At 36.3% G+C, this 24,346-nt stretch overlaps 1 long non-coding RNA gene and 1 pseudogene across 1 annotated transcript in view; both read left to right on the top strand.

Annotated features, from left to right (window-relative positions):
* The window catches only part of LOC148106700 (uncharacterized), a 111,649-nt gene that overhangs the window by 13,523 nt on the left and 73,780 nt on the right, over nt 1-24,346 (top strand). The window lies entirely within an intron of this gene.
* Nucleotides 1,406-23,969, top strand: LOC148106701 (transcription factor BTF3 pseudogene; annotated as a pseudogene).

Raw genomic sequence — 24,346 nt, 5'->3', positions numbered from 1 at the left:
GTTTTTCATAATATTCTCATAATTGTGGTGTTGGTCATTATTTCTCCTCTCTCTTTGTGATTTTATTTATTTGATTCCTTTCTGTTTTTTTCTTGATAAGTCTAGCTAGAGGTTTATAAATTTTGTTGTTTTTTTTTTCAAAGAACCATGTCCTGGTTTCATTGATCTGTTCTATTGTTTTTTTAGTTTCTATGTCATTTATTTCTGCTCTTTTATTACTTCCTTTCTTGTGGTGAAATTGGGTTCTTTGTTGTTCTTTTTCTAGTCCCTTTAGTGCAATGTGAGTTTGTTTATTTGAGATTTTTCTTGATTCTTGAGGTAGTCATGTATTTCTATAAACTTACCTCTTAGAATGTTTTTGCTGCATCCCAAAGGTTTGGGACAATTATGTTTTAATTTTTCATTTGTTTCCACGTATTTTAAAAAATTTCTTCTTTTATTTCATGGTTCAGCCATTCATTGTTTAGTGACATGCTATTTAACCTCCATGTATTTGCGATCTTTCCAGATTTTTTTCTTGTGGTTGACTTCTGGTTCATAGCATTGTGGTCACAAAAGGTACATGGCATGATTTTGATCTTCTTGAATTTGTTGAGGCTTGTTTTGTGGACTAGCATTTGATCTATTCTGGGGAATGTTCCATGTGCAGTTGAAAAGAATGTGTATTCTGTTTTAGGATGGAATGTTCTGAATATATCTGTTAAATCCATCTGTTCCAGTTTGTCATTCAAAGCCATTGTTTCCTTGTTGATTTTCTGTTTAGAAGATCTGTCCATTGATGTAAGTGGGGTGTTAAAGTCCCCTACTATTTTTGCACTATTAGTTCCTTTATGTTTGTTTTACTTGTATGATGTATTTGTTGCTCCTGTGTTGAGTGTTGAAATATTTACAATTGTTATATCTTCTGTTATATATCTGTTGTCCCCTTTATTATTTTATGGTGTCCTTGTCTCCTGTTACAGTCTTTGTTTTAAAGTCCATTTTCCCCAAAATAAGTATCACTACTCTGGTTTTCTTTTGATATCCATTGCATAGTAAATATTTCTTCATCATCTCACTTTGATTCTGCAGGTGTCTTTAGGTTTAATGGATAAAGATGTGGTAAATATATACAATGGATTATTACTCAGCCAACAAAAAGGATGAAATCTTACCATTTACAATGACGTGGATGGAACTGGAGGGTATTATGCTAAGCAAAACAAGTCAATCAGAGAAAGACAACTCTCATGTGGTTTCACTCATAGGGGAATTTAAGAAACAAAACAGGATCATAGGGGAAGGGAGGAAAAAATAAAATAAGACAAAATCAGAGAGAGAAACAAACCATAAGACTCTTTACTATAGGAAACAAAGTGAGGGTTGCTGGAGGGGAAGTTGGTGAGGGGATGGGTAACTGGGTGATGGGGATTAACGAGGGCACATGATGTAATAAGAACAGGGTGTTATGAGCAACTGATGAATAACTGAACTCTACATCTGATACTAATGATGTACTACATATTAACTAAAATTTAAATAAAATAAGATGTTAAAAAATAAAAAAAAGAAAATGAGTCTTTTGTAGGCAACATATAAATGGGTCTTCTTTTCTTATTCATTCTGTCCCCCAATGTCTTCCATTTGGAGTGCTTAGTCCACTTACTTTCAGAGTAATTATTGATAGATATGTATTTAGTGCCATTTTCTTACTTGTTTTGTGGTTGTTTCTGAAGATTTTCTCTGATCCTTTCTTGTCTTTCTGATTTGATGATTTTCTTTAGTGTATATTTTATTTCTCTTTATTCTTTGCATATTTATTAGTGGTTTTTGATATACGGTTACCATTAGGTTTGTATATAACATCTGCATATAGTAAAAGTCTATGTTAAGTTGATGGTCATTTAAGTTGACCCCATTCTCTTTTCTCCTCCCCATGTTTTAGGTATATGTTGTTATATTTTATATTCTTTATTGTGTGAATTCCTTGACTGATTTTTTTTGTAGAAATATTCATTTTCACTGCTTTGTATTTCCTACCTTTATAGTGTCATTTTTGGTATCTTCTTTCCAAAGTCTCTTCTTTTCAAACAGTCCCTTTTAATATTTCTTACAGAGCTGTTTAGTGGTCACAAACTCCTTAGGTTTTGTTTGTCTTGGAAACTATCTCTCATTCTATTCTGAAAGATAGTATAGTGAATGGAAAGAAGAGAAAAGGAGTTAATGGTATATGCTTGGGAGTTATGTTAATAGTGGATCATGAAATACAAAGTTATAAAAAGGAAAGTAGTACTAAAAGGTCAATGGATTGGACTTCCTAGAAGGGTCAAAAAAATGTTGAAATTGGGGCATTACAAGGAGTTAGCAAAAAAGATAGGGGAAAATGGCTTGAGAAAGGGGAAGTTAAAATTGAGACTATATACATAGTCTCCAGGAAAGCTGGAAAACCAACTTTGAGGCTCAGTTTCCAGAAACAATTGCCCAGGCCCAATGCCACAGAACTGGCCTGATTTGAAAAACTGTTGCTCCTGCATTATATGCCAACAAATTGACTTTACTGCAACAGCTACTGCTGCCAGCTCTGATGCCACTACTTTATTAAAAACTTGACCTTGCAATCTCTGCCATCCTTCAAAGCCAAGTTCCTCACTACTACCTATTCCAGCAAAATAGAAACCACACAGTACCACTTTATTCATGTCTGCAATTCCAAATCAAACTTTCATGCCAGGGCATCTGATTGGTAGACATTAAGTCACATCTTAGCTTCAACACAGACTAGAAGTTTGAGTTTTGACTTTTGCATTTGATAGGTAAAAATTATAATGTAAGAATTTCCCAGATATCAAAAGGCCATTCATGATATGTTGGTCAGACACAATATGACAAACATTTACAATAGATATTTTTAGAAATTAAAAACATAATTGTCAAAAATGTACCCATTATTAAAGGAGTAAGTATGCATACATCTAAAACTAGAGTTATACTTTAGTTGAAGATTGAAAACAGAGATTCCCCCAAGATGCAACACAAAAAAGCAAAAAATGAAAAGATAAGAAAAATTCAGAGACATGCAGATCTTTATGAGAATCCCAACATTTATTTATGAGAGTTCCAGAAAGGAAAGGGAGGTAACAGAGGGAAGATAAAGGAGAGACAGATATAGGCAGACAGAAAGACAGAAAGAAAAGGAAAGGAAAAGAGAAGAGAGGAGAGGGGAGGGGAGGAAAGGAAAGGAAAGGAAAGGAGAGAGAGGAAGGAAAAAAGAAGGAATCAAAGAAATACTGTGCTAAAATGTCCTTCAATTGAAAAATGACTTATGTCTTCAGATTTAAAGAGTCCACCAAGGGGACTTCTGGAGAAAATGGTGGAGTAGGATGACCCTAAGCTCACCTTGTCCCATGGATACAACTAGATAACACCACATCAGTGTAACCAACCCAGAAAATGACCCAAAGACTGGCAGAAGAGACTCTCCACAGCTAAATGTAGAGAAGTGGCCACATCAAAGAGGGTAGAAAGGACAGAGATACAGTCAGAAGCTAAACAGATCCTCAAGACTGCCCACAGGAAGGAGGGATGCTTTGGGCATGGAGAGGGGACAAAAACAGACCCTCACTCCAGGCACCCCAGGCATGGGGAACCCACAGGTGGAAGATGAATCCACATAACATTTGGCTTTGAAAATCAGAGGGGCCAAATTTCAAGAGTTCTTATAATTAGTGGGGCTTAACACCTGAAACATTAAAAATCAATGGGCTTTGCTCTGAGTGATAGGAAATTGAGTCCTCATCCTTAAAGAGATAGCACAATCGACAGACCTGATGAGATACATCATAGAAACAGCAGTTTGAAAAACACCTAGGGTATACGGGAAGGAGGTTTATTTACTAACTTCAGAGCATGTGCTGGAGGAGCAGGGATCACTGGGAGACTTCTCCAGAAACGAAGGAGCTGGCAGTGCCATTTCCTTCTCCAGAGTCCCACCTTGACACATGCACACCTGCAGGGAACAGCACAATGCCAACACTCACTACCTAACTTGCTAACAGTGTACCCTACTCCCATGTTCTCCTGTGGACATGCTCCCTCTGGCCCCATGTTTTCTAAAGCTGCTTCAGTTCCCCTCACAGAGCAGATCTGCACAAACCTTGCTAACACCATATGTCCTGTCCATGTGCACGATTCTGTGGATCTGCCTTCTCCAACCTGGCCTGCCTTGGTTCTCAGCAGCTGCAGGTCCCATCCCACAGCAGACTGAAATAGACCTTGATGGCACCATGTACCCCACCCCCATGTTCTCCTGCAGACCTGTTCCCTCCAATATGCCCTTGGCCAGAGCCCATCCAAAGTAGTGTCACAAGCCTAGAGTGTGCAAGCAGCCCTGACAAGGGCCAGGATCATGCCAAAGTGACTCCTACCCTGGGGAAAGAGGAAGATAACCACACACACCAGTCTGACCACAGCCCAAGCAGTGGGCTAGGGGAAGACATCTGATTGCAGGCCCCGCCCACCCACAAAAACTTCTCAGGGAAAATGCCCTGCAGTTCAGTGTTACTGCATCTATAGCAGATGTCTGGTCTGACTAACCTCAAGTCCAAGACAACCCCAGACTGGCCCATAAACAACACGGGGACAAAACCCTGTCCACAACAAGCAATGGGAACCATTTCAGATGGCTGGACTAAAGGCAAATGTAGCTCAGTAGGGCCCACAACAGTAGAGCACACTCAATGCACATAGTAGATACTCCTGAAGTACCAGGTTCTTCAGAGCACTGCACTGCAGGACACTACAGGACCTTTTCTCCATAAGGTCACTACTTTCTAGAGCAGGAGAAGTAGCTGACTTTCTGAACACATAGAAACAGATATGGAGAGTTAGACAAAATGAAGAGACAGAGGAATATGTTCCAAATGAAAGAACAATACAAAATCACAGCAAGAGAGCTAAGCAAAACCAAGATAAGTAATATGCCTAATGGAAAATGTAAAATAATGATCATAAAGATACTCACTGGACTTAAGGAAAGAGTGGAGAACTTCAGTGAGACCCTTAACAAAGAGATAGAAAATATAAAAAAGGAACCAATCAGAGATGAAGAACTCAATAACTGAAATTAAAAATTCATTAGATGGAATAAATAGTAGACTAGAGGAAGTAGAAAAATGGATCAGTGACCTGGAGGACAGAGTAATGGAAAGCAATCATGCTGAAGAGAGAAAAATAAATAAAAAATGAAACCAGACAGGGAATTCAGTGTCACCATCAAGCATAATAATACTCACATTATACAGATATCAGAAGGAGACAAGAGAGAAAAGGGAACACAAATTTTATTTGAATAAATAATGGCTGGAAACTTCTTGAATCTGGGGAAAGAAACAAAAATCCAGATCCAGGAGTCACAGAGTCCCCAAGGAAATCAACCCAAGGAGGTCCACACTAAGAAAAATAGTAATTAAAATGGCAAAAAGTAATGATAGAGAATTTTAAAAGCAGCAAAAGACAAGAAGACAGTTAAATAAATTAAAAAAAAAACCATAAGGCTATAAGCTGATTTTTCACCAAAACTTGGCAGGCCAGAGGGATGTGGCATATGGCATGACATATTCAAAGTGCTGAAAGAGAAAAATCTGCAGCCAAGAATACTCTATCCAGCAAGGCTATCATTCAGAATAGAAGGAGCAATAAAGAGTTTCCCAAACAAACAAAAACTAAAGGAGTTCATGACCACCAAACCAGCTCTACAAGAAATGTAAAAGTGGACTCCTTGAGTGTAAAGGAAAGACCATAAGTAGGAGTAAGAAAAGAAACACAAAAACAGTAAAAATAAGTATATCTATAAAAATCAGTCAAGGGATTCAGAAAATAAAAGGATGTAAAATATGATAGCATACACCTAACACATGGAGGTGAGGAGAGGAGCAAATAATGGGTTTGCACTTAAGCAACCATCAATTTAATATAGACTGCTATGTGCATAAGATGTTATACACAAACATAATGGTAATCACAAATAAAAAGCCAGTAATAGATATGCAAAAAATAAAGAGAAAGAAATCCAAATATACCACTAAAGAAAGCCAACAAACTATGAGAAGAGAGAGTAGGAGAAGAAAGGAGCAGAGAACTACAGAAACAACCACAAAACAAGAAACAAAATGCCAATAAATACATACCTATCAATAATTACTTTAAATATAAATGGACTAGCTGCCATCTTGTGTCCCTGCGTGTGTGCACCTAATCTCAGCTGGTCCGCCCGAGACCCCCTGAGCGCCAACCCTATTCCCCCGCGCGGTCCCATTTCCGCTCCAATAAGATGAAAGAAACTATCATGAATCAGAAGAAACCCGCCAAACTGAAAGCACAAGTGCGCATTGGTGGGAGAGGAACTGCTCGCCGAAAGAAGGTGGTTCATAGAACAGCTACAGCAGATGATAAAAAAACTTCAGTTCTCCTTAAAGAAGTTAGGGGTAAACAATATTCTGGTATTGAAGAAGTGAACATGTTCACAAACCAAAGAACCATGATCCATTTTAATAACCCCAAAGTTCAGGCATCACTCGCCGGGAACACTTTCACCATTTCAGGCCACGCTGAGACAAAGCAGCTGACAGAAGTGCTGCCCAGTATCTTAAACCAACTTGGTGCAGACAGGTCTGACGAGTTTAAGAAGACTGGCTGAAGCTCAGCCCAAACAATCTGTGGATGGAAAAGCACCACTTGCTACCAGAGAGGACGACGATGATGAAGTTCCAGATCTTGTGGAGAATTTTGATGAAGCTTCCAAGAATGAAGCAAACTGAATTGAGTCAACTTCTGAAGAAGATAAAACTTGAAGAAGTTACTGGGAGCTGCTATTTTATATTATGACTGCTTTTTAAAATTTTGTTCATGGATCTGATAAAATCTAGATCTGTAATATTTTTAAGCCCAAGCCCTTTGGACACTGCAACTCTTTTCGTTTTTTCTTATACACAATTCATTATTTGCAGCTAATTAGGCTGAAGAAGCCTGGGAATAAAGTTAGAAACAAGGTTAATAAAGTTCTTTGCCTAGGAAAATAAATAAATAAGTAAATAAATAAATAATAAATAAAATAAATGGACTAAATGCTCCAATCAAAAGACATAGGGTGACAGAATGGATAAAAAATCAAGACCCATCTATATGGTGCCTACAAGAGACCCATTTTATTTTATTTTATTTTATTATTTTATTTTATTTTTTTTTACAAAAGACCTATTTTTAATTATTTTTAAAGATTTATTTATTTGAGAGAGAAAGAGAGTGGGGCAGAGGGAGAGAATCTTCAAGCAGACTCCCCACTGAACATGGAGCCTGATGTGGGTGTGGGTCTCAATCCCACAACTCATGATATCATGACCTGAGCCAAAACCAAGAGTTGAATACTTAACTGATCTAGGCACCCTGAGACCCATTTTAGAACTAAAGACACCTGCAGATTAAAAGTGAAGGGATGAAAAGCATTTATCATGCAGATGGAAGTGAAAAGAAGGCTGAGGCAGCAATACTTATATTGAACAAAATAGACTTTAAAAAGAAGACTGTAACAAGAGACAAAGAAGGTCACTACATAATCATAAAGGGGACAATCCAAAAAGAAGATATAACAATGGTAAACATGAAGCCAAAATGGGAGCACCCAAATACATAAAACAGTTAATAACAATCATAAGGGAACTAATTGATGGCAGTACAATAGTAGTAGGGGCCTTGAACACCCCACTTACATCAATGGACAGATTATTTAATCAGAAAATCAACAAGGAAAAGTGGCTTTGAATGACACATTGGACCTGATGGGGTCTAACATATATTCAGAACAGTCCATCCTAAAACAGCAGAATATGCATTCTTTCCAATTGTGCAGGGAGCATTCTCCATAATAGGTCACACATTCGGCCACAAAGCGAGTCTCAGTAAATACAAAAGGATGAAAGTCATACCATGCATCTTTTCATCATAATGCTATGAAACTAGAAATCAACCACATGAAAAAAATCTGGAAAGAGCACAAATATATGGCCGTTAAGTAACATGCTACCAAACAGTGAATGGGTCAAACGAGATCTCAGAGAGGTAATCAAAAATTACATGGAAACAAATGAAAATGAAAACACAACAGTCCAAAATCTTTGGGATGCAGCAAAAGCAATTCTAAGGGAAGTTTAAAGCAATACAGGCCTACCACAAGAAGCAAAAAAAATCTCAAAAGACTGAATCTTACACCTAAAGTAGCTAGAAAAAGAACAAACAGAAACCCAAAGCAAGTAGAAGGAAGAAAATAATGAAGATTAGAGCAGAAATAGATGATATAGAAACTAAAAAAAAAAAAAACGACAATAGAACAGATCAATGAAACCCTGGTTTTTCAAAAAGATCAACAAAATTGATAAACCTTTAAGCAGAATCATAAAAAAAGGGATAGGGCTCAAATAAACGAAATCAGAAATGAAAGAGGAGAAATAAAAACCAACACCACAGAAATACAAAGTATTATGAGAATATTATGAAAAATTATATGCCAAAAATTGGGCAACCTAGAAGAAATGGATAAATTCCTGGAAACATATAACCTCCCAAACTGAATCAGGAAGAAATAGAAAATTTAGCATACAGATTACCAGCAATAAAATTGAATCAGGACATGTATTGCATGGAACACAGTGTTATACACAAACAATGAATTATGGAACACTACACCAAAAACTAATGATGTACTGTATGGTGACTAACATATCATAATTTAAAAAAAGTATTTAGTATGTCATAATCTCAATAATCAGAGAAATGGTAAAAAAAAATTGAATCAGTAATTGAAAAACTCCCAACAAACACCCTACAAACAAAAGTCCAGGACCAGACTGCTTCATAAGGGAATTCTGCCCAACATTTACAGAAGAGTTAACACTTATTTTATTCAAATGTTTCCAAAATATAAAAAAGGAAGGAAAGCTTTCAAATTCATTCTATAAGGCCATCATTACCTGGATGCCAAAACCAGATAAAGACACTACAAAAAAAGAGAACTACAAGCCAATATCTCTGATGAACATAGATGCAAAAGTCCTCAACAAAATATCAGCAAACTGAATCCAACAACACATTAAAAAAATCACTCAAGTAGGATCTATTCCTGGGATACAAGTCTGTTTCAATATTTGCAAATCAATCAATGTGATAGATCACATCAACGAGAGAAAGCATATTTTCATTTCAAGGGATGCAGAAAAAACATTAGACAAAGTGCAACATCCATTCATGATAAAAACCTCCAACAAAGTAGGCTTAGAGGAAACATAATAAAGTCCATATGTGAAAAACCCACAACTAACATCATACTCAATGATGAAAAACTGAGAGCTTTGCCCCTAAGGTCAGGAACAAGACAAAAATGTCTATTATCACCACCTTTAATCAACATAGTACTGGAATTCCTAGACACAACAATCAGACAACAAAAAGAAATAAAAGGCATCCAAACTGGTAAGGAAGACATACAATTTCACCCTTTGCAAATGACATGATATTCTATATAGAAAACCCTAAAGACTCCACCAAAAAACTACTAGAACTAATAAATGAATTCAGAAGATCATTGGATACAAAATCAATATTCAGAAATCCATTGCATTTCTATACAGTAATAATGAAGTAGCAGAAAGAAATTAAGGAATTAATCTCATTTACAATTGCACCAAAAATAATAAAATACCTAGGAATAAACTAACCAAGGGGGCGTAAGACCTGTAGTCTGAAAGTTATAAAACTTTGATGAAAGAAATTGAAGATGACACAAATGGAAAGATATTCCATGTCCACTGATTAGAAGAACTAATATTGTTAAAATGGCCATACTACCCAAAGTAATCTACAGATTTATTGTGATTTCTATAAAAGTAACAATACATTTTTCATAGAGCTAGAACAAACAATCCTAATGTTTATATGGAAGCACAAAAGATCCTGAGTAGCCAAAGCAACTTGAAAAAGAAGAACAAAACCAGAGGTATCACAATCCCAGATTTCAAGATATACTAAAAAGCTGTAGTAGTGAAAACAGTGTGGCACTAGCACAAAAATGGACAAATAGACTAATGGAACAGAATAGAAAGTCCAGCAATAAACCTTGGATTATATGGTTAATTATTCTTTAACAAAGGAGGCAAGAATATGCGCAGAAAAAAGACAGTCTCTTCAACTGTTGGGAAAACTGGAGAGCTACATGTAAAACAATAAAACTGGACCTCTTTCTCACAACATACGTAAAAATAAACTCAAAACAGATTAAGGAACTAAAATGTGAGACCTGAAGCCATAAGAATCCTAGACAAGATCACAGGCAGTGATTTCTCTGACATCAGCCATAGGAACATTTTTCTAGATATGTCTCCTGAGACAAAGGAAACAAAAGCAAAAAAGTAAAATAAAGTATTGGGACTACATCAAAATAAAAAGCTTCTGTACAGTGAAGGAAACAATCAACAAAACTAAAAGACAACCTACTGAATGGGAGAAAATACTTGCAAATGATATATATAATAAATGGTTAGTATCCAATATTTATAAAGAACTTATACAACTCAACACCCCAAAAACAAATAATCCAATTTAAAAATGGGCAGAGGACATGGACACACATTTCTCCAAAGGAAACATACAGATGGCCAACAGACACTTGAAAAGATGCTCAACATTATTCATTAACAGGGAAATGCAAATCAAAATCGCCATGAGATATCACCTCGTACCTGTCAGAATGGTGAAAATCAAAATCACAAGCAACTAGTGTTGGCAAGGATGGTGAAAGCCTCCTGTGCTGTTAGTGGGAATGCAAACTGGTGAAGCTACTCTGGAGAACACGATGGAGGTTCCTCAAAAAATTTAAAAATAGAATCACTACATGACCTAGTAACTCCCCTACTGGGTATTTACCTAAAGAATATGAAAACAGTAATTCAAGAAGATACATGCACCCCTATGTTTATTGTGACATTATTTACAATAGCCAAATTATGGAAGCAGCCTAGTGTCCATTGATAGACGAATGGATAAAGAAGACATACACACAATGGAATATTATTCAGCCATAAACAAGAATGAAATCTTCCTATTTGCAACAACATGAATGGATCTAGAGAGTATAATGCTAAGTGAAATATATCATTCAGTGAAATACAAATACTATATTATTTCACTCATATGTGGAATTTAAGAAAGTAGACGAACAAGCAAAGGAAAAAGAGATAAACCAAAAAACAGACTGCTAGCTATAGAGAACAAACTGATAGTTACCAGAGGGCGGGGTGGGGGGAGGAGAGATGGGTGAAATAGGTGAAGGGGATTAAGAATACACTTAGCATGATGAACACTGAGTAATGTATACAATTGCCAAATCATTATATTGTACACCTGAAACTAATATAACACTGTATACTGCAAATAAAAATTTTAATATACATTAAATAAATAGTCCACTAACTCTCAAGCAGGAAGAATGGGAAGAATGGCACATACCTAGATAGATTTTAGTAAAAAATTTAAACTCTAAAGTCAGAGAAAATACTCTCTTCAAGTCACCTTTGTGCAGTGCATAAACTATGCTTTCCTATGGTATAGCTCTGCTGGATCACTAACTCATTCATACAGCAAAATAAATTCAAATAGATTGAAGATTCATCAAAAAATATGAAATCATCCAAATATAAAATTACTAGAAGAAAACATGGGGGGGGGATGCCTGGGTGGCTCAGTCATTAATCGTCTGCCCTCGGCTTGGGTCATGATCCCAGCATTCTGGGATCGAGCCCCCGCGTCGGGCTCCCTGCTCTGCGGGAAGCCTGCTTCTCCGTCTCCCACTCCCCCTGCTTGTGCTTCCCTCTCTCGCTGCCTCTCTCTCTCTCTCTCTCTCAAATAAATAAATAAATAAATAAAATCTTTTAAAAAATGGGGAGATATGGTGCAAAACCCATAAGTTATAATCCCATAACAAAAAAGATCAGTCAGTTTGACTACATAACAATTTAAAATATTTGCAAAGCATGAATTATTATAAATGAAGTTAAAAGGCCAATGGGAAACTGATAAAAAAATGTATGTTTATGCTAAAGGTCTAATTGCCTTAATATTTACATATTAATATTTAAATGTATATATTAAGTTCTTACAGGTCCATAATGAAAACACAACTCAATAGAAAAATGGACAAAGAATATACAAATGCAGTTCTCAGATTGAGACATATAAATAGCCAATATTTATATGCAAATATGTTGACTCTTACTGTTTTTAAAAATCCACGATATCATTTTTTATTTTTCAGAAGGAAAGATGTCAAGAAATGTGATATACTTTGTTAGCAAAAATGTTAGAAAAAGAGCATTCTTCTAAACTCTTGGTGGCAGTGTAAATTGGTGCCAGTTTTTTGGAGAACAATTTGGTAATATTAAATAAAATTAAAATACATGTATTCTTTGTCCCAGCATTTTCACTTTAGATATTTATCCTACAAATAGACTAGCACAAATATCCAAAAATATATGTAAAGGTATTTATTGCAGTGTTGTCTGTAATACAAGAAATCCTGAAAACATTCTAAATGTCTATCAGAGATTACATTTTAATATAAATGGAATCATATAATATGGGGCCTTTTGCTTCTGATTTCTTTCATTTATTGTGATGTTTTAAAGGTTCATCCACATCGTAGCATGAATCAATACCACATTCCTTTTTGTGGCTGAACAGTATTCCATTGTGTGTATATACAACATTTTATTTACCCAGTCATCAGGTTGTTGGATGTTTGGGTTGTTTCTACCTTTGGCTATTCTAAATAATGCTGCTATTGTATACAGGTTTTTGCATGGATGTAGGTTTTCAATTCTTTTGGATACATATTTAGAAATAGAATTTCTATATCATATAAGTTCATGTTTAACATTTTGAGTTTCAAACTATTTTCCAAAGTACACCATTTTACAATCTTGCCATCTGTATATGAGGCTTTCAATTTCTCCATATCTCTATCAACACTTTTTATTGTCGGTTGTTTTGATTTTAGCCATCCTAGGTGGTAAGAGGAGGTAACTAATTGTGCTTTGCTTTGCATTTTCCTAATAACCAATGATGTTGAGCATCCTTTCATGCACACATTTGCTATTTGTATGTCTATTCAAATCCTTCTCCCATTTTTTAATTTAGTTATTCATTTTTGTTGTTGAGTTTAAAGATTTTTTTAATCTATTGTGGATAGAAGTTCCTTATCAGATACATGGTTTGAGAACATTTTATCCCATTCTGTGTGTTGTATTTTCACTTTCTTGACAGTATGTTTGGTAGCAAAAAAAGTTATTATTTTGGAGAAGTGCAATTTATCTATTTTTTTGTTTTGTCATTTGTGCTTTTGTCGTTGTATCTAAGGAAATTTTGCCTAATCTGAGGTCATAAAGATTTACTCCTATGCTTATTTCTAAGAGTACTGTATGTAGTTTTAGCTCATACATTGTGTTGATAATCCATTTGGAGTTGATTTGTGTATATAGTTTGAAGTAGAGGTCCAACTTCATTCTTTTACATGTAACTATTTGGTTGTCCCAGTGCCATTTGTTGAAAAGACTATTCTTTTCCCCCATTAAATTGTCCTGACACTCTTATAGAAAATCAGTTGACCATAAATGTAAGGGGTTATTTCTGGACTCCCAATTCCACTGCATTGATATATATGTCTATTCTTATGCCAGTACCACACTGCTTTGATTCCTACAGTTTTGTAGTAAGTTTTGGAAGTTAGAAAGATTGAGTACTCCTATTTTATCCTTTTCAAGATTGTTTTTGTTATTCTGTGCCCCCTTGAATTTCCATATAAATTTTTGGATTCATCAACTTTTACAAAACAATCCAGCTAGGATTTTGATAGGGATTGTGTTGAATCTGTTGGGGAGTATTGCCATCTTAATAAGACTAACAAGTCTGATAAGAAGACTTAAATTTTCTGATCCATGAACACGGAATGCCTTTCCATTTATTTAGGTCTTCAATTTTTTTCAACAATATTTTGTATTTTCCAGTGTCTACGTCTTGCACTTCTTTTGTTAAATTTAATCCTAAGTATTTTATCCTTTGTGATGCTATTTTAAGTGAAATTGTTTTCTTTTTTTAAAAGATTTTATTTATTTATTTGAGATAAAGAGTGTGTGAGAGACAACACAAGCAGGAGGAGTGGCAGAGGGAGAGGGAGAAGCAGGCTCCCTGACGAGCACTGAGCCTGACATGGGGCTCGATCCCAGGACCCTGAGATCATGACCTGAGCCGAAGGCAGACGCTTGACCGACTGAGGCACGCAGGCGCCCCTGAAACTGTTTTCTTAATTTCATTTTCAGGTTCTTCATAGCTAGTGTATAGAAATACAATTTATTTTGGGGGCACCTGGGTGGCACAGCGGTTGGGCATCTGTCTTCGGCTCAGGGCGTGATCCCGGTGTTGTGGGATCGAGCCCCACATCAGGCTCCTCCGGTAGGAGCCTGCTTCTCCCACTCCCCCTGCTTGTGTTCCCACTCTCGCTGGCTGTCTCTATCTCTGTCAAATAAATAAATAAATAAATGAAATACAATTTATTTTTGTATGTTGATCTTGTATCTTGTCATCTAGTTGAATGTGTGTGTATGTGTGTGTTGTATGTGTGTTTTTGATAAAGAAATTGCTCAGGAAGTCTGTTACAAATAATAATCATGGGCTGCTGGGTAACAATAGTGGAGAAAAACAAGTCATTTGTATTGTTGAATTGTAATCCATTGTACAGGTATAACCACTCTACCACTTACCTCTGTAATTGGGGCAGAATTTGCAATAAAACTGTAGAAATTGTTTGGGTCTTGATAAACTCACATAGTCTGACTGGAGAGTAAAGAGATTATCAATGCCTAAGATTCAGAATTAGTAAAAAAGTGAAAGCAAAACCCTTTCCAATTCTTTCCTGTTTAACTCCAGTTTCTCTTGAATTCCTTCACATTTTGCTTTAGTAAAAGCAAAAGTTAAAAAGAGTACAATCTTCTCAGTCAGCTGAAAGCTATATTAGATGCAGTTACTCTTCCCATTCTTCCTTCCCTCTTTATTTGCTTCCTTTGCTCCCTCTTTGTTTACAAGGCATGCAATAGACATCAGTCCTACTCTAGAGGAACAGTATAGCAGGGAAGTTAAGTGTATAAGCTCTGGAATCAGACTGCCTAGGTTCAAATCTCATTTATGCTATATATTTGCTGTTTGACCTAAGGTAACTTATCTTTGGTTCTCTTGGCCTCAGTTGCCCCATCCTAAAATGGAGATGATTTTGGTGCCTTAACTTGGAGGATTTTATGAGGAATATATGTATAAAGTATTTAGAACAATAGTAACAATACACTGTTAATGCTCAACAGATGCTAGCATTTCATTAATATCACGTGTCAGTCAGTTTGCACATAAGGAGACAGACATAGTTATCTCCAGGCTGGAAATATTTTTAAATGAGTAAACAAAATATCCCATTTTAGCCTTAGGGCATCTATATTCTCTTGACCTACTGAGGGAGGAGGTCCCTAAAAGATTCTTAAAAAAAAAAGAAAAAAAAACTGGAGACATGATGAGGAAAGTGCCCAGAAGAGATAGTGAAGGACACCAAGAAAGCAGAGAAGAGGAATAGGAAAGAAAAGAAAGTTAGAAACAGAAGAAACAAAGGAGGCCAGATAGAGGAAAGAAGGTAGCTGGGGAGAGGGAATAGAATAAGAATAAGGTTCATGAAGTTGAGGAGGGTGGAGAGAGAGAGAGAGAGAGGGAGGGAGAGAGAGGAGCGAGGCCGACCTTGTAATACAGAGCTAAGAGCTTTATTGAAGTTTAACAGAAAAGAAACCTTGTTTGAAAGGAAGAGACTGGCTATATTTAGTACTGGGTAGGATGTCAGTTCTGAAAATAAACTGCTCCCAGAACCAAATGTAATCCTCTGTGCTGTTGTCACCTGCAGCAGGCTGGTCTCCCTTCCAGGGCAATGAGGAACATGGACACATTGGCTACCTCAGAGCTCCTGACATTGACAAGGACTTGCTTTGCTCCATTATCAAATTTTAAAACTTCTGATTAATGTGGGGGGGGGAGTAGCATAGCTGGAGAAAGTGAAATCTATGTTAGTATATATGTGGTGCAGGGAAGTGTCCTGCTAAATAAAAACCAGAATCTAGGGGCGCCTGGGTGGCTTAGTCGTTAAGCATCTGCCTTCGGCTCAGGACGTGATCCCAGGGTCCTGGGATCGAGCCTTGCATTGGGCTTCTCCACTGGGAGCCTGCTTCTTCCTCTCCCACTCCCCCTGTTTGTGTTCCCTCTCACTGGCTGTCTCTCTGTCAAATAAATAAATAAAATATTAAAAAAAAACCCAGAATCTAAACACCATGTGGCCAGATGCTTAATGCAATATTCTCTACTTCCATGGTACACTTCTGATACATGAATGTGAACACAGGGGCCCAACCAGTACTGTGATAGGCCATGTAGAAGGATATACTTGAGGTATACTCTAAGTGGCATAGAGATAAGCCCTATGGAGATGTCATGCATATACAACTTAGGGAGCTCACATAGGGCATTCAGACAGGCCAAGGTCAGGCTACATTAGGAAAAGACAGAGACTTAAAGTTACATTTACACACACACACACACACACACACACACACACACTGTGTTGGTAAAGTATAGGTGATGTCTTTCACTGAAATGGAAAAAAAAACAGGATAAAACAGGTATTTTAATGGGAGAAAATATACTTTTTTAAAAAGCAAACTCTACCCCCAACATGGGGCTCAAACTCACAACCCTAAGATCAAGAGTCACATGCTCTACAGACTGAGCCAGACAGGTGCCCCTATGGAAGAAAATACAACCAGAGTTCCAGAATTCTAAGTTTCAATTCTATCTTCTCATCACTTCCACTCTTAACCCTCTCTAGTCTGGACTGTTTCAACAGCCTCTTAATTGTTCTCCTTGCTTGCACCCTAAGTCCCTCTCCTGAATATATACTCCACAGGAAAGCCAGAAAGATCCTTTTAAAATTACAAGTCAGATTATTTCATCTCCTCTGGATCCAGCCCTCTGCTACTTCTCTGGTTTCCTTTGCTATCAGTATCTCCTCACTTCTTGCAGTCTAGGCATGCTGATCTTCTTGCTCTTCCTAGAACATTCCAAGCACATTCTGGCCTTGGGATTTGCATTTACTCTACCTTCCATGTGGGAGATGCTGTGCCTATGTAGCTAAATGGCTTTTTCTCTCACTTTGTTTGAGACTCAGCTCAAATGTCACCTAATGAGAGACACTTTCCAATACTGCCATACATGAAATAGCAACCCCTTTAGTCTATATCACGTTTGTTGAATAAAGAAAGATGATGGGTGGAGATGTCTGATACGCTGTTAGATATCTGGGTCTAGAGTTCACCTAGGAGGTCTGGACCAGATTTGGGAGTTTCAATCACTACAGGCAAGGATAATAGTGTTTGTAATGGTCTAGAGGTAAGGGAACACATGGTGTATTCAAGGACCATGTGGGAGTTTTTGAAAATGCAGATTTTTTTTTTTTCGTCTCACCTAAGATCTTTTGAATAAGAACTCTGGAGGTGAGACAGAATTATGTAGCTTGATAAAGTTCCACATGTTATACTGATGTGCAGCGATAGTTCAGAACAACTGCTTGAAAGATACATGTACCTGCACCAAATTTGCTAGTAATCTCCGCCAAACCAGTAGATACTTTATATATCTCATTTGACCACTCTGTTGGAGTTGATAGTTGATCACTCAGCTTTAAACATTATACTTCCTTGGTTTCCAAGCATCACACTCTCATGATTCTCCTGCCACATTTCTGACCATTCCTTCTCAGTCTATTTTACGGACTTCTGTCCCACCAATCCCTTAAATATCTGTGATCTCCATGGTTTTGACTTCCTTTCTGTCACTCTAACATTCCACACACTTTCCTACTAGGCTCACCCATTCACATGACTTAAATCTGTGTACTACTGGTGCCCATATTTCCATTCCTGATCTACATCTTCTCTTTTTCAAGTTTTTATTTACATCCTAGTTAGTTAACATACAGTGTAATATTAGTTTCAGGTGTAGGATTTATTGATTCAACACTTACATACAACACCCAGAGCTAGTCACAAGTGCCCTCTTTAATCCCCATCACCCATTTAACACATCCCCTACCCACCTCCCCTCCAGCAACCTTCAGTTTGATCTCTATAGTTAAGAGTCTGTTTTATGGTTTGCCTCTTTCTTTTTCCCTCCTATGTTCATCTGATACATTTCTTAAATTCTGCTAAGTGAAATCATATGATATTTGTCTTTCTCTGGCTGACTTATTTTGTTTAGCATAACACACTCAACTCCATTCACGTTGTTGCAAATGGCAATATTTCATCTTCTTTATGGCTGAATAATATTCCATTCCATTGCCTTTCATCCATTTTTAGTTTATTTTTGTCTATGGTGTAAGAAAGTTGTCCAGTTTCACTCTTTTGCATATGGCTGTCCAGTTTTCCCAACACCACTTATTGAAGAAACTGTCTTTTTTCCATTGGATATTCTTTTCTGCTTTTGTGAAGATTAGTTGAATATATATATATATATATATATATATATATACACATATATCTTCTTTATCCATTCGTCAGTCAATAGACATTTGGGCTCTTTCTGTAACTTGACTGTTGTTGATAATGCTGCTATAAACATCATGGTGCATGTACCCCTTAAATCTGTATTTTTGTATCCTTTGGGTAAATATCTAGTAGTTCAATTGCTGGATTGTAGGGTAGTTATATTTTGAACTTTTTGAGGACCCTCCATACTGTTTTCCAGAGTGGCTGCACAAGTTTGCATTCCCACCAACAACGTAAGAGGGTTCCCCTTTCTCCACAGCCTTGCCAACATCTGTTGTTTCCTGTGTTGTTGATTTTAGCCATTCTGACAGGTGTGAGGTGGTATTTCATCATGGTTTTGATTTGTATTTTCCTGATGATCAGTGATGTTGAATATCTTGCTATGTGTCTGTTGGCCATCTGGTTGGCTTCTTTGGAAAAATGTCTATTCATGTCTTCTGCCCATTTTTTAAACTGGATTATTTGGTTTTTGGGTGTTGAGTTGTGTAAGTTCTTTATATTTTGGATACCAACCTTTTCTCAGGTACGTCATTTACAAATATCTTCTCCTATTCTGTAGGTTGCCTTTTACTTTTGTTGATTGTTTCCTTCACTGTGCAGAAGCTTTTTATCTTGATGAAATCCCAATAATTTATTTTTGCTTTCATTTAACTTGCCTAAGAAGACATATCTAGTAAGAATTTGCTACAGCCACTGTCAAAGATGTTGCTGCCTTTGTTCTTCTCTAGGATTTTTATGGTTTCCTGTCTCATGTTTAGGCCTTTCATCCTCTTTTAGCTTGTTTTTGTATATGGTATAAGAAAGTGGTCCAATTTCACTCTTTTGCACTTGGCTATCCAGCTGTCCCAACACCACTTGTTGAAGAGACTCTTTTTTCCGTTGGATATTCTTTCCTACTTTGTTGAAGATTAGTTGACAATATAGTTATGGGTTCATTTCCTGGTTTTCTATTCTGTTCTATTGAACCGTGTGTCTAATTTTGTGCCAGTACCATACTGTCTTGATCATTACAGCTTTGTAATATAACTTGAAACCCAGAACTATGATGCCGCCAGCTTTCCCTCTCTTTTTCAAGATTGCTTTGGCTATTCAGAGATCAGTGAAACTAGGAGCTGGTTCTTGGAAAAAAATAAAATAAAATTGATAAACCCCTAGATAGGCTTATCAAAAAGAAAAAGGAAGGGACCCAAATAAATAAAATCACAAATGAGAGAGGAGAAACAGTAGCCTACACCACAAAAATACAATTATAAGAGAGTATTATGAAAAATTATATGCCAACAAATTGGACAACTTGAAAGAAATGGATAAATTCCAAGAAACATATTAACTAGCAAAACTGAAACAGGAAGAAATAGAAAACTTGAACAGACCAATAACTAGCAAAGAAATTGAATCCATAATAAAAAATTTCCCAACAAAGAAAAGTCCAGGGCCAGATGGCTTCCCAGGGAAATTCTACCAGAAATTTAAAGAGTTAATACCTATTCTTAAACTGTTCCAAAAAAATAAAAATAGAAGGAAAACTTCCAAACTCATTCTAGGAGGCCAGCATTACCTTGATTCTGAAACCAAACAAAGATTCCAATAAGAAAAGAGAACTACAAGCCAATATCCCTGATTAACATGGATGCAAAAATTCTCAACAAAATACTAGCAAATCGAATCCAACAGTACGTTAAAAGAATCATTCATCATGTTCAAGTGGGGTTTATTCCTGGGTTGCAAAGGTGGTTTGATATTCACAAGTCAATCAACATGATATGCCACATTAGTAAAAGAAAGGATAAGTATCATATGATCTCTCAATAGATGCGGAAAAAGCATTTAACAAAGTACAACATCCATTTTTGATAAAAACCCTCAACAAAGTAGAGATCAAGGAAACATATGTCAACATCATAAAGGCCATATACAAAAAACCCACCGCTAATATTATCCTCAATGGGAAAAACTAAGATCTTTTCCTCTACTGTCAAGAACAAGACAGGGATGTCTACTCTGACCACTGTTATTTAACATAATACTGGAAGTCCTACTCTCAAAGATCAGACAATCAAAAGAAATAAAAGGCATTCGAATTGGCAAGGAAGAATTCAAACTTTCACTATTTGCAGACAACATGATACTCTGTAGAAAACCTGAAAGACTCCTCCAAAAAACTCCTAGAACTGAAACACAAATTTGGTAAAGCTGCAGGATATGCAATCAATGTACAGAAATCTGTTGCCTTTCTATACACCAAACATGAAGCAGCAGAAAGAGAAATCAAGGAATTGATCCCATTTACAATTGCACCCAAAACCGTAAGATAAGTAGAATAAACCTAACCAAAAAGTAAAAGATCTGTACTCTGAAAACTATAGAACACTTATAAAAGAAACTGAAGATGACAAAAATAAATGGAAAAGCATTCCATGCTCATGGATTGGAAGAACAAATATTGTTAAAATGTTTGTATTACCCAAAGCAATCTACACATTTAATGCAATCCCTACCCAAATACCACCAGCATTTTTCAGAGGTGGAACAAACAATCCTAACATTTGTATAGAACTGATCCGTATCTTCTTATTAAGTCAAAACCCATGTATAATCTTGCCGGGATTACCATTTAGATACTACATGGGTAACTCAAACCCAACATTCGCAAACCTAATTTTTTAATATTCCTTCCATATTTCAGCATATGGCATGATTAATACCTCACATCTAATAAGTCACTAAGTCTTGTTTATTCTATATTCTGCATATAATCCACTTTTCTTCATCCACACTGCCTCTACATTGTTTAAGTCCACACTTATCTCTCATCTGATTTAGTGACAGATTGTATTGCAGTTTATATGTTTGTATGTCCATTTATTCTATCAGACTGTGAGTAATGAGAGGTTAAGATCACTCATTTATTCATTCAACCAGTACGTACTCATCTCCATACTTTCACATCAAGTATATTCCCTGACATTAAGTAGGTGCTCAGTATATGTTTGTTTTATTGATGAATTACATTGAAACTTACTATGTTACAGATTATGAGAAAAAATGGGCCTGTAGATGAAAAATGACCTGCCAAAGCCACATGGATTAAGATAATAAAATTTACATTTCTGTAGTCTTAGTCCAGTTTTCTTTCGACAGAATGACTTTGTCCCTATATCCTACCCCTCTACGCTCTCCCACATTATTTTTTTCTCTCTGACTTTTCTAAACCATTCTCTCATTATTGGTCATATTGCTCCCATATTTGTTTGCCAGCTTCTGTGGAAAAAAAATTATAACCGTCACTATAGGTTTTTTGGTTAAGAATCTGTATTTCCTTGGCATTGTTTGCTTCTTCTGGCATCATCACTGCTGAATCAGGATGACCATAGGTCAGCTTTTCATCTGGCATTTCTAAAGAGTTCCTCTTGACTTCAGTAGAGTATGGATAAAACTGGCCTTGTATGGGAACTTGCAGGCTCTCAAATGGATTTAGCTGCAGTCTGGGAAAAACAGAATGAGGAAAGACTTTCAGAATTTGTTTAGAATAAGTGTTTTATGTAGACAAATTATGAGAGTAGGGGTTATAATTATAGGTGAGAGAAATTTATATTTTATTGGGTTTATGGATGAAAATTCTGATTATTTTAGATACTGTTTTGGACTATCATACAAAATTTTTTTATGTATAATCTATTTCCACTTGCTATAATTTAGTAAAACTTAAGTAAGAAACCTAAATAAGCTCAGTACATTCTAGGAATATGATGAAAATATGTGGGTGGTGTCTTCTAGAGAAAATTTCTGTTCCTAACTTATTCAGGCTATGAGCATAGGGGACCCCCTTAGAATGGTTTATAAAACATATTGTTTTCAAATCTTTACATTAGTTTTGTTATATCTGCTTGTAATTGTTTTCATTCATTCTTTTATCAAATATTTTCTGAGCATCTACTCTGTGCCAGGCATTATGCTGAGTTTGGGAGATTCAGTGATGATTCTTATTGCAATTCATTCTGTCATCCCCTCTCTTACCTCTTGGCTTTTGCACGTGCTATTCCCTCTGGCTCTAATGTCCTTCTCATCCTTCAAATTATATTTAAATATCACCTTTTCTAGGAAGCATTCAATAACCCCCTCAATATTGGATTAGGTGTATTTCCTCTCTGCTCCCTTCCACGGCACTTATCCTTTATTTCATTTGTCTGTTTGCTACCTTTCTTACTAAAATATGAGGCCCTTGAGACTAGGGATTCATTGATTAATTATAGATTAATTAATAGCATATATAATCTAGTATCTACATTAACAACACAGAATTAATTTATTTTTATATATTAATTTATTACTATATTATTATACTGTGGGCCTATATTAAGGCAACAATGAAAATAACTGAGATTATTCAACCTTCTCACCTCTTAGGATAATACCCATAAAAAATAATAATTAGGTTAATGATCATTCAACAATGCCTTCTGTGGGCCACTCACTATCTAAGTGCTGATTATTCAACAACTAAATTTCCTACTGTTGTGGAGTTGACACTCAAAGTGGGTAGGGAAAGATGTTTGTTCTGTGCCAGATACTGTTCTAAGCATTTAACATGTTTTAACCCATTTAATTCTCACAACAACCCTATGAGGTATATTTGTAAGTTGTACTGATTTTACAAATGAGAAACCAAGGCCCAAAGAAATTAAGTAACTTGACCAAGGATATATAGCTGGTAAGTGGCTGATTTGGAATTTGACTCAGGTTGACTCTTTTCAGAGTTTACACTCTTAATCACTCCATCACAGAACCCTCTCATCTGCAAATCTCTTCAAGGATTTTTGCTCTAACTTTTCCAAATTACTTGATATCCCTGAATATTGCATGTCAGTATATACTCTTTTGCCCATCAAAATACCAGTTTAGATATCTGTCCTCTTCTTTATCACCCTTAATTATAATTGTCTGCCTCCTATTCTAGACAGTGATCTATCTGAGGATAGATATAACATTTACCATATTTGTCTTCACTGCTATATCCCCAGGGCCTGGCACACTGGTCACTCAATTAATGCCTATTAAATGAATAAAAAACTGACTCTTGGGGCGCCTGGGTGGCACAGCGGTTAAGCGTCTGCCTTCGGCTCAGGGCCTGATCCTGGCGTTATGGGATCGAGCCCCACATCAGGCTCCTCCGCTATGAGCCTGCTTCTTCCTCTCCCACTCCCCCTGCTTGTGTTCCCTCTCTCGCTGGCTGTCTCTGTCTCTGTTAAATAAATAAATAAAATCTTTAAAAAAAAACTGACTCTTGGCAATCAGCATGAATATTTTTATTTGTGCTTTAAGCTGTTGTGTTTCTGAAAGATTATTTGCAGTTTCAAGATTTTTGAAATGATATTGGGATAGTACAATTATATACAGAAACTGATGTTGAGACATTACAAAATTCACTGTGTGATATCTGACAACTTGTTTTACAAACTTGTTAAAATCAGTGTATTTCAGGAAACATGCTTTCTTAGTTCTTTAGTTAATGGTGTGATTTTCAGGAAACACATTTGGACATATTCATTGAATTGTCTAAGATCATACAGCTAGTTAGTGACAGTGTTGGCCTAGAAGCAAACACAGGTCTCCTGTCTCCCAATCCAATGCCTTTTTTCTCTTTA

The sequence above is a fragment of the Ursus americanus genome, unplaced genomic scaffold (genome assembly GCF_024610735.1).
Source record: "Ursus americanus isolate L20-20 unplaced genomic scaffold, mUrsAme1.1.p SCAF_118, whole genome shotgun sequence".
Taxonomy (NCBI): domain Eukaryota; kingdom Metazoa; phylum Chordata; class Mammalia; order Carnivora; family Ursidae; genus Ursus; species Ursus americanus.
This window is presented reverse-complemented; position numbering and strand designations above follow the sequence as displayed.